We start from the raw sequence: 12636 nt of genomic DNA on the forward strand, positions 1-12636 counted from the left end.
CAGTTAGAATACTGTTTCGGATTTGAATCTCAGTTCACAAGTCAACAATAACGAGATTTCTCTCGTTACAAATTTGGTTCAGCAAAAGCCAGGACAAGCAGAATTTGAGTTTTCTCAAAACGAAAAACTCAACAAATTTATGGAGAGCCCTGACTAAGCAGCACAGGTACCACAGTACGCCTCCAGCTCAAGTCCAGCCACTTCTGTCCCTTTCAGACTGGAGAAGTCCCAGTTCTGCCCATCCAAAAGCCTTCCAGGGTTTGAAATGAATTAAAGCTCTACCAAAATCAAGCTTTGGTATCGATTTGCAGCCGGAGTCCAGCACCTGAAGTTGTTTAACATCCAGTCCAGTCCAGAACAGAGGCAACTACCAGCCAGAAATGGAAGTACAGCCCTCTTTTTGTCTTTGTATAGTCAGTTTTCCCTTTTTGAGTCTTGAAAAGGGGAGTTTTGCCTGGAATTAGTTCAGTCTGTTATCAGTTATTCTGGCCAAAACTACCGGTTTTATATTGAGGAAAATTATAAAGTCCTTACCAGTCTAAGGCATAGAAAAGAACTTACTTGGGAGATATTCCTCACCCAAATTCACAATCGTTTGTTCAAAGTCAATAGCTTGGGGCGCAAGTTATTTTTACTCTCGAGTCTGTTAGAATTGAAAAAGTTGCTAACAGTGGCACGCTCAACACATAAAGAAAGTTAATTTATTGACCAAACAATAGTCTTTGAATTAATGGGGAACTTTACCCTATTATTACCGGAAACAAATCAAAACGGGTAAACATAAAGATCTGCAAGTTAATAAATCTTATATTTTCTCATGGAAAGCAAAATAAAGTGGCATAATTACTAGTAATAATGCATTATTTTTAGCAGGAAACTAAAAGAAAAAAGGGGAATTGGCTCGTATAGTCACTTTGGCAAAGCCCTATTCTCATATAATTAAGGGAAATATACAGATATAATCACTTTTTACAAATTGTATTCAAAAATGATCACGTTACAAATTCTATTCAGATATAATCACTTGGGGACGTGAAATTACCTAAATGCCCTCCCTATAAAAACATATCTATTATGGAGTTATTGGCCGTTGATTGCCGACCTAACACTTCTCTGTCTCAGCTCTCTCTCACGGTTCTCGCTTCCTCTCTCAGCGCTTTCTCTCTCCATCGACCACCACCACTCTCTTTCTCCCTCTGTCGCGAAAACCTAAGCAGCACTCTCTCGTTCTCTCTCTGCAGTCAATGTTAGGGTTTGTTGAGGGGGTTCTTGAAGGTGGAAGAGTGGGTTTCTTCGTTAAATGCTCTCTCCCTTTAACAATCTCTCAGTTCCCTCTCTTTTCATGTCTTCAATCGACGTCTTTCTCTTCTCCTCTGCTCCTTTGCGGGATTGTTCCTCCTTTTCCGGCTAGCGGGAGGTGGTCCCGGAGGACCTGGTGGGCTTGGTGGGCCTATGGACTTCGGAAGGTCCAAATCCAAATTCCAAGAAGTTCCAGAGACGGGGGTGAGTTCTCTGATTTAGCTGGATGCAAATTGGTATGTCTTAAGGTTTTCGTAAGAGTTGGCAGAACGTCGTTACTAAGTTTTATGCTGAAAAGAATTAAGAAGATTGAGAATCATGTAATTGGAAGATTTTTTAAAATTCCATGCCAATAAATACATAATTGAAACTACTATTATGATATTTATTTATTTATGTGGCGTTAACATATTAGTGTACTCATCAATAACTGAGTTTGATGTTTCTGTAGTATGTAAGGTTTTTGATTGTGTTAGCAGACATAAGGCTGTTTTTAAATAAAAATAGTAATGTGAGATACCTTGAGATGGTAAACTGAACACATAGTGAGGCAATGAGTAAGACTATTGGAAGCAGGTAAGCCTTGGTCTTTGTTTTGAAAGTTTTGTGAAATGCCCTTGCTAGTTTGTGTAAGAATTATTTTTCTCCATAACATGATATAATGTGATAATTTTCACCGCATGGAGATTATGTTTTATGAAGAGTCCTTCTTGGCTTTATGAATTACTTTGACTTCCCTACCAACTATATGTGTATGCTGCAGGAAGGGTGACTCCGGAAAGTGTTATCTTCAGCTTTGGGACTATCCTTTTGGATCTTCTCAGTGGGAAACACATCCCTCCTACTAATGTGAGTATTTTAACATGTCATGCCCTTGTTCTCCACTCAGTCAGTTTGGAATGGACCCATGGTCTGTAAAAATTAAAGTGCAGTGCTTCTGCCAATGAGTTATGCGGAAGTCCATACACTGTATGGTAAATTGGTAATAGAGGAGTTGTTTGTTCAAATGCCTCTTACTCGGAAGTCTTTAGTACTCGGCAATAAGGGGCCCTTTGGATGCATGATCTTTTAGTTTTTAATAAATAATTATGTAGGCTGATTTTGGATTACAGAATCTCCTTTATAATTTATGTTTGTGTTGCAGGCTCTTGATATGATTCGTGGAAAAAAAACATTATTCTCTTAATGGATTCACACCCGGAGGGAAATTTTTCCACTGAACAAGCGACTGTGGTTTTTGATCTTGCCTCACGATGTTTGCAATATGAACCCAGGGAGCGGCCAAATACCAAAGACCTTGTTGCAACAGTTGCCCCACGCAAAATAAATCTGATGTAAGTCTTCCATGCCTTTTCTCCTCATGGATGCAATTACATGTTGTTTTCGTTCTGTTCGTTTCTTAAACATTGCCTTTTTTTAAATATTATCACCACCAACATTCTGAACCAAAAGTAGTGCAACTATGCTCCCTAAATAAATGCAGTTTATTTTCTTTATACTTTTAACGACCTTGTATGTTTCCTGTTCTATCATTCTCTGTCATGCATAATCTCACTCCTTCCCAGTCTGATTTTGTTCCCTCAAAGCAATTTTAACTACCTCTACATTTTCTGAAACATGCTTAGTCAGAAATTTTTAATGATGACGATGCTTTGTAGGTTCCATCTTTTGCACCGTTCTAGTCTTAATGGTTAATTATGTGATTTTGAAATACTAATGTTAATTGGCGTGGGATTTTTCTCTTCGCTGTGCTATAAAACCTGCTAAATTTTGTTGTTATTCCTTGTTTGCAGCTTATCGTTTTTGGGTCATTCTCTGAAGACAAGACCAGGTCATTGCTGCAAAAGCAATCACCTGGGAAGACTGAAAAGCCTGTGGAAAAGAATGTATTGCAGTTTGGGTCTATATATTTTGGTACTAAAATATCTTCAGGTGAATGTAATGGTGAATCAAGCAGACCACAAAATTCTGTGAAGGGGCTCAGCAAAGTTCAGCCTTTAAGTTCACGTAATAAACAGAATGAAGTGGAGGCTGTAAAAGCAGCAAATGATAGTTTACCAGCATCTTTAACTACTCCTACAGAGAATGGATGTACTGATAATTATAAAAATGGTTATGCCCATAGTAATGGCGTGAAAGAGGCGACAACGGATAATATTGATGCAGCTTCATTACCTTTATTCAATAACGAAGGTGGTCTCTCCAATCAATTTCCAAGTCTGGAATTGCAGAACAGAGAGCAGAATGGTCGTGTTGATGATTTATCAGCTTCTAAGGTAAAGGGGGAACTACAGAAGTGTTTGAATGGGCCTGTTACAGTTTCTACGGTCTTGTTGCCTCGTGGTTTAATCAATTCAGGGAATCTGTGCTTTCTCAATGCAACGCTACAGGCTCTTCTATCCTATTCTCCTTTTGTTCAGCTTCTGCAGGAATTGAGAACTCGCAAAGTGCCTAAGGTTTCGTTTGTTTACTCGATTACTTTGCATTTACGTGGTTTTAGTAGAATTGCTATTTGCAAATAACAAAATTTAAGGTGCTGAGATAGAGTTAGGCCTAATCTACGAAGGACAATTATGTTGGTGATTTATCTGAGTTCTCTGGCATTCATAATGTACTCAAGTGTCACTGGTTATGCCTATGTATCTCTGACTCTGTTTTTTCCCTCAGGCTGGATTAGCTCTTGGAGAGTTGCGAAAGGAAAATAATTTCCTAAGAAGCCTTTGGCCAGTAACTAATCCACCTTCAAGTCAAGAACATCTTTTACATCCTCAATTTTTACAGAAGCCTCTCCACCCATTCCTTGCTCGAGGGTATTTTGATGATGTAGGAGTGTAAAACATGATTCCATTAAGGACGTCGTGTCCTTTTTGTAATATGTTGTAGATTATGAATATATAGTGGGAATGTGGAATGAAATTATAGTGGGAATGTGGAGTTTTTGTATTGCCATTGTATTGCTCCCCTATTGCATTTGTATTGTCATCGTATTGCCATTTTAGTGTTGTGGTATTGCCTGGTTATTGCACTTATATTTGTTTCTTATCACCTGTTTTTTCAAGTCTGTCTTGTGAAGGAACACTAGCGTAAGGATATTTTGTAAAAGAAAACACTAGCGTAAGTTTATTTTGTAAAGGAAAATGCCAGATCATTATTCATTATCATATAAATAAGGTACAATAAGCACCGTATATGTATCTCTTCAACATGATTGATTTGTGTTCAGCTATTGGTGTAAGAATGTGATTCCATTATTGCTTTTTTATTGATTATTGATTATTGTAAGAATGTGATTCCATTAAGGACGTTACGTCCTTTTTATAAATCAAACTTAAAGTTGCTTTCCCTGCAACAAATTATATTAATTAAGAAAACCAACCAAAAAGCAATACAAAAGCAATATGAAAGTAATGGAACATAGATTATGAAGTGGTAGTAGACATGCAATACAAAAACAATACAATAGCAATAAACAAGCAATAAAGTGACAATAGACAAGCAATAAAAATACAATTATGAAGTGGTAGCAAACATGCAATACAAAAACAATACAATAGCAATAAACAAGCAATAAAGTGACAATAGACAAGCAAGAAAAAAGCAATAAAAATACAATAAACAAGTTGAGCGCGACTTTTCTTTTTCTTGTGCAATTTGAAAAAAAAGGGAAAGAAACAGAAATTGTCAAGACAAAACTGCAGAAAGAAACAGAAAGTGATTATATCAGACATTTCCCCTTACATTTTTCTTGCCAATGATATACATACCCTACGAAATTGGAGACATTGTTGACACTGAAAGTAGATGAGGCATGCATCATTTTGCAAACACAATGATGAGATTAAGATATGATGCACATTTCACATTTTCCACCTTATTATAATGGAATTTTAAATTATAAATACAAAATTCTATACTGATAATGATAACCCAAGCTAAGGACGGCTCGGCATAAATTAATACAACTTCAGTCAGACTATGGCATTATATATATCCCTTGAAATACAATATACAAATTGCTGGCTCAAAGAAGAGTAATAAAATTTTGATTTCAAATCCAGCATTTCAGTACAATGCTGGAGGAAGTTGCAACAAATTGATGACTATAAGTCTGCGTCCATCTTGAAGATGAAATTCTTTCCACCATCTTGGAGGCCTGACATAATGCTCTTTGATAGTCACCCACCCTTCTCTAAAAAAAGTTCGTCTTTCCTCTGCAAGAAAAAAGAAAGAAAAACCAAGATCAAGATCAATTGTCCTCCAAAAATATCGCTTAATTCTGAAGGAACAAAACTCTGTGTCCTGGTTACTACAGATGTATTCTTAGGGCCAACCGTCTCCCATTCATCTTCTTCTGCAGAAGATACTAGAGATGATTTGAGCCCATTAATACTCGAGGGCTGTCCTTCAAGCTTAAGTAATTCATCATGCATCTGATCCATAATGAAGCTAAGGAACTCCTGAGCATCTTCTTGTTTGAAAAACAAAAATAGTTTCACTAGGCAACTTAAAATAGAAAGTAGAATATAGACATGCTGACATAAATATTTACATTAGACAGAGAAGAAACTAAACAATGCAAATTTAACCCTTTGGTAATTACTCCTGAGGTGTTCTAGGTTTCTTCTTTCCTTGGTCCATGAAAATATTGGCGAACTCAGAATAATACAGAAGATTGTTAACCTATTTGTTACAACATTTTACCGATCAGAAGTTAACTTCTAAAATATCTCAGTCTAACTTATTTCACATTAAATGGGTTGCAACAGGTGTAATAAACCACAAACATATAAATAAACTGGAAAAAAGTGTAACGTGTTTTCAGAAAATAAGATCAGACCTTAGAAAATAACTCCACATCCTTGTAGACACTTCCCAAATGTGATTGACACAAATTAAACTCCAAGGATTGAACTTCAAAAAGATTATTTTGCAAAACCCGCAGAACACATTCTGCCCGAACTGTCTGTACTAAAACGGCCACAACTCTCTCCACACACGTCCGAATCACGAACCGTAAAATTCTACAGAAAGCTAACATCCGTATCTTTCCAAAGATATAAGGTTCAACATCTGGTTCGCTCTGAGGAAGTACAGTATATTCTGTCAAGTTGACTGTTCTGCACAGCACATTCTGCTCCCAGGATTGCACATCATATTTCAATCAAGTTTAAGTATTGCCTTCTTATTGCCCTTATATTGCTTTCCTATTGTACCTCTATTGTTGTCTTAACTCTTTTTTCACCTCTGTCTTGACAATTATAAAGCTGAAGTTGGACTTCCAGGTTTACGTATTGCCTTCTTATTGCCCTTTTATTGTGTTCCTATCGCTGCTCTATTGCAGTCTTAGCACTTCTTCTTTTTTTCTTCATGTCTGTCTTGACAAACAAATTGTAGCTAAGACTATGAATTCTTAGTATTGCCTCTTTATTCCACTGCCCTTGTATAGCACCACAATTCAATTTAAGTTTCTAGCCACCTACTTTACGTTTCTACACCAATCATGCACATAACATCATAAATGCACATTCAATAAATGTTACAAATAGTTGCATCATGATCTATACAATTGGGTACCTATAAGGATACCTATTTCCAAAAACAAAAACAGCGACATGTTAGGATCACAAATTGTACATAAAGTTAGGTAGCAAAGATCCCTACTTAATGGAATGAGACATACAAACTAAACAATTGTAACATCTAAATGATCTTCTTCTTGTTAGTGACGGGGATAGCTTCTTTGCATGTACTTCGATAGTGGCCCTTCACACCGCACCTTGAGCATTTTCTTTCTCGTGAGTCCTCTCCTTTAGAAGATATTTTTTGTGTCTTACGACGACCCGGCATAACCTTTGAAATAGGAGGGAGGAGATTTACATTTTGGACATTTTCGGGAATAACCCATGTCCCTTGAGGTGGTACAGGATAAATGGATTCAGCATATGCAGCTGCCCATGTAGCTCGAGTGTAATACGAAGAGGCAAATGAGTATGGGTTCAATTTCAAGTGTCGACATACCGCAATAGCATGCTTGCACGGGAGTTGCTCTAAGTCAAACTTTCTACACGTACAACTATGGTTTTGCAAGTGCACGAGACCGTTCATATCACCATCAAGCACATTATACTCCACATCATTGATTTTAACCACATTCATCCTTGAAGCAGCGTCTAATCTCTTCCTCAACTTCTTTTCCCCTAAATCGGGGCACAACATAGATTTACATTTCATTGATAAATCTCGACGTTGATAAAACCAATTCTGAAGCATATTCCTAATTTCTTCGATCAAATGTACCACCGGAAGCATCCTTGAAAAACGAAGAACTGAATTAATGGACTCTGCAATATTAGTTGTCATGACATTATATCGTCGTCCGTCACAATGGGCTCGAGACCACTTATGGAGCCCTGCACGTACTAGATAAGTTTGCACTCGCTCATTGTTTATCATGGAGAAATACCGATTGAACTCTGCTAGACGGTAAGACTTGGCTGCCCGCACAAAAAACCCCAATATCGGATCCCGCTTCTTCAACTTAAATGAGGCTTTCATATTGCCTTTCAAGTGATAAAAGCAAATACCATGTGCTGCCTCAGGAAAAACTCTTTTCAACCCATTTTCTATGCTAAGATTTCGATCAGATATGACAACGAGATTCGAGCAATCACCAATTGCACAATGTAGTTTTGTGAAAAACCACTCCCAAGCTGCATCCGTCTCCAAATCTCCAATTCCAAAGGCAAGAGGATATATATTACGATTTCCGTCAAATGCAGTGGCAACAAACAAAACACCTTTGTACTTGCACTTCAAATGGGTAGCATCAACAGCAATCACAGGACGCATTGAGGACTTAAATCCTCTTATGCATGCACCAATTGACATAAAAAAATATAAAAAGTGGTTGGCTGCATCAGTCTCAATGTATGTCAAAGTTCCAGGATTTGTACGCTCCAATTCATAACAATAGGAAGGGAGAATAGCATATGACTCTTCTGCAGACCCTCTAATTATCTTTAAAGCTAACTCTCGGCTTCTCCAAGCTTTGGAGTAGCTTATGGTCACACCAAAATTTTCTCGCACATCTTTGATGATATCACCTGCAGTATAAATGGTGCGGGAATCCTTAAATCTGCGTTTCACAGAGTCGGACAACAATCCAGTACTAGCTTGACGATGGTGACTACTAAGATACCTTAGATCACATTCATGAAATGGATCGTATTTAACAACCCTAAACTCATGTAATCCAACTTTATATGCCCGAAGTTGCCAAGGGCAAGGAAGTTGCCAACAACGAACACACAATCTACGTTTCCCAGATTGGACTATTCTAAATCGAAAGTGGCCTCTGACTGCTGCTAAACATAAGGTTTTTATAAGGGCAAGCTTATTTGGAAAAACTCGTCCAACCTTAAAATTTGCTTCCCAATTTATGCAAGAAAGACCTCCACCATAATCAATATCTTCCACACTCTTACCATGTACCAAATGAACCCGACTTGTATGCATTTCAGTCCAACTTGATCGTTGCGGAGTTTTAGATTGCACTTGTGTAACCTGCACTGTGGAGGCTTGGAAATTGCTTTCTCGATGTGGATGCACGTTTGGCGTAGAGTACGCTTCCTCTTCATTGCTAGGTACACAAAAATCTGCGACTATGTTTTCAGCACATTCAAAATTAACATCTTCAACCCAATCTTTCCAATTAAAACCAGTTACACCATTTTCAGTTCCGCTATCCCCAATTACCTCATTCCTATCTCTCACAACAACTGCGGAGGGAGCATTGCTACTCCCAATGCTTACAATGCCATTGCAGCCTTGAATACCATGTCCTTCTATAATTTTGAGGGTTGCTAATAAAGGGGTTACTTTAGAGCTCATAACATCCGTGTTGTACCTCAGAAAATATTGAACGTCATCATTGTCTTCAACCTTTAGGTGCTTATAGGCAGATGATGATAGAGGAACAGAAAACTTCAGTGTGACAATGTATTTATTGTGATCTGCATTCGTGATCTTATAAATGCGGTCAACAAGCTCAGAAAAGGTTATGTTTCGTGATACTATTATGCCTTTAGCCTCGCCACCTTCATAACTTTCAATGTTATCATTGTGAACCCAGCTTCCGTTGTAGAATACCAATATTCCAACAGTATCCATTTCTGCAAATAACATCAATAAATCAATCTATTTGCATCCTCATCATAAAGTATACTCATTTCTTTACATTTCCAAATTGGAAATCAAAACAGAAAACTAAAGTTCTTAGAAAAACTAACCTAACCCAGAATGTCAATCAAATCCAATTCAAAGACTTAAAATTTCACACTTAAGCATCTAAATTGAGGGGAAAACTGACCTAACTAACCAATTTATAGGCTAGACAAAATTAAGATATGATTTTTATGTTTCGTGTTATTTTGGGCACAATGCTTTATGGGTATTGAAGAATGAGACAAATAGCTTAAAACTCAAAATTACAAACAAGGGTTGCATACCATCAAATTTATTGGCATATATATTGGCAATTACAAAACAAAGCCACGCACTAGTCTTGAAGCAACCTATAAAATTCTTCATCACCCTTACTAGTGCACTCTCAGGAGTGTTCAAAAAGCCAAAAGCAATGAAACTGATACAGAACTAGTGAACTTGTATGGTGTATAACATGAGATATGAAACCTATTTCAAAATTCAAAACAAAATGAACTACATAAAAAACTGTCCTTTTACTCTCATATTGCAAATTATTTGTTCGTGAAATTTTTTCCAGAAACTTATCTCCTTTCCTTTCAAACAAACAGGATTAGAAGCCAAACCCCTACAATTCAAAATTGAAGCAAAAACTTACATAACTAACCTATTTCTATCTAGAGAATCAAGATTTGATTTTTATTTTTTGTGTTATTTTGCAAAATGATTCCTGAGTATTGAAGAAGGGGAAAAATATCTTAGAACTCAAAATTACAAAAACAAAGTGACAATGGATCAGAAGAGAGCACCTGGTGGCAATGGGTCTGGCGGGTTGCTGTTGTTGATGCGCCCTTTTCTATTCCTTTTGTTTCTCCTTTGTGTAGGCTTTTGAGAGGTGGGCGTGGTCTCCTCTTGAATTAAGGTGCTGGTCTCAGATGCTCTACGTGCGACAGAGGAGAGAAGAGCTAGAGAGTTGGGTTTAGATCAGAAATGAATTTTTGAGAGGAGATAAAAGGTAAATATTAAGTATTTATATGGAGGGTAACTTGGTACTTTCAAGTTAGAAAGTGAGTATATGTGGTTAAGTTTTATAAAGTGATTATTTTTTATTAAGGTTTATCTTTAGTGACTATCTATGTCAATTTCCCTATAATTAATTACTTTACAAACTTTAATCTTATATAATCACTTTGAAACTTGAAAGTACCAAGCTACCCTTCATATAAATAGATATTTATTGCCGACTTATTGCCCACTGATTGCCCTCACTCTTCTCTCTCTCGCGCAGCTCTCTCTTCACGCTTTCTTCCTTTCTCAGCGCTTTCTCTCTCCATCGTCCACCACCACTCTCTTTCTCCCTCTGTCGAGAAAACCTAAGCATCATTCTCTCTCTCTCTCTCTCTCTCTCTCTCTCTCTCTCTCTCTCTCTGCAGTCGATGTTAGGGTTTGTTGAGGGGGTTCTTGAAGGCCAATCTCTGCGTCCTTCAGCTGCCCGGCCAAGGCTGTTCCTTCCACAGCTTCCGCACCAATACCTACAAGCTTACTTTCATGGAATCCCCTTCTGGCATTAAGGTTAGCTTTTTCAGTTTTCTACGTCTCTTTTTTTTATTTTTTTATTTTTTTATTTTTACTTTCAGATCTTGAAATTAAGAATTATGGTTTGATTGAATATGAATATGAATATGAAATATTTGCTGCTTCTGTTGGCAAATTTCTAGAATTAGATCTAGCGATTTAGGATCGGAAAGAAAGGCCTCTCCTCTCACTCAATTACATTCTTGAACTTGAATTTGTGCTTTGCTTAGAAATTTGGACATGTGTGGTTGTGTTTGTGTATACCAAATTGTCATACAATCAGATTCATTCTTAATGTGCTGCTGCTTTCTTACTCTTTGTTTTGTGTTTGTGCGTGCAGATTATCTTAATTACTCATCCCAGGACCAGCGACTTGCGTGAATCTTTAAAGTACATTTACAACTTGTATGTGGAATATGTCGTGAAGAACCCGCTCTACACTTCTGGAACTCCAATCAGGTAACTAGTTCAGTTTCGGAGCAAAAAACAAAAACAAAAACGAAACTAGCAACAAAAACAAAAATTAATTTTATAGAAGCAAAAATTGCATTGCAGAGTATGGGAAACTGCGGAGTCGGGGCACAAATGCACCTACTAATAAGTGAGGAAGTAAAAGTCAAAACCATGATGAAAGTAATAATACAAAAATCTCTAACCAAATAGCACCTCAAACTCAAATATGATAAAATAAAATAAAAAAAGCCAAAGTAAAGAATAAAAATTACATCAAAGAGTTGAAAAGTCAACTTATAAAAAGCAAAAAATAACCAGAAAATTCAAATAAGAATTTGATCAAGAATATACATACCAAATTATGCATCAATTCCTTCTCTACTAATTTCTCAACAACCAATCTATAGAGAATGAAAGAGAGAGAGAGAAAGAGAGAGAGAGAGAGAGAGGAGCAAAAACTTACAAGGATGATGTTGAAGGCCAAGGAAAGAGCAAAAATCCAACTGTAATGCAGTTTCTGAAAGTCCAATTTTGAGTTCCCTTGCTCTTGGGTAGTTCTACTCTTCTCTTGCCCACCCAATTCCTCATCTGGGTAGCCTTTTTTTTTTGTTTTTTGGTCAAGGTAATTCATTCCATAAATATGAAAGGGATTACACAGTCAGAAAAGGAAAAATAAAAACCAGCCCAACACTAAGAGTACAAGGCCTCAGCCCAACAGAAATAAAAAAAACCACATAAAAGAAAACCCTAAACATACATCTAGCCCAATACAAACACAAAGGAAGAACCCTAAATTTGAGAAGCTACAGTCGCCACTCTCCTCATGCCATGCTGCTGTCGCAAATCCACAACCACCAGAGATGGGTAACCAGTAACCAGACAAACCATTGCTTAGAACGGAGAATGGTGGTGGACAAACCACCCACGCAAAGAGCGCTACCATAATCCTAGAAGCTAGTGCAAAGAGCACTTTTGAAGCATCCTCAACCATGGAGCCGAGGAGTAGTGGCTGGTGGTTGAGATATCGGGTCGGGACACAGCCGGAGGGAATGTGTGGAGGACACCATAACAGAGAAGGGGCAAGGGATGTAGAGGTGAGAAGTGTAG

The 12636-nt window shown here is 37.4% G+C and overlaps 1 pseudogene; it reads left to right on the plus strand.

Annotated features, from left to right (window-relative positions):
- The first annotated feature begins 3068 nt into the window (after window positions 1–3068).
- Window positions 3069–3754, plus strand: LOC148296467 (ubiquitin carboxyl-terminal hydrolase 24-like; annotated as a pseudogene).
- Window positions 3755–12636: the final 8882 nt, after the last annotated feature.

This window comes from Prunus avium, chromosome 2 (genome assembly GCF_965620075.1).
Source record: "Prunus avium chromosome 2, drPruAviu1.hap1.1, whole genome shotgun sequence".
NCBI classification, from domain to species: domain Eukaryota; kingdom Viridiplantae; phylum Streptophyta; class Magnoliopsida; order Rosales; family Rosaceae; genus Prunus; species Prunus avium.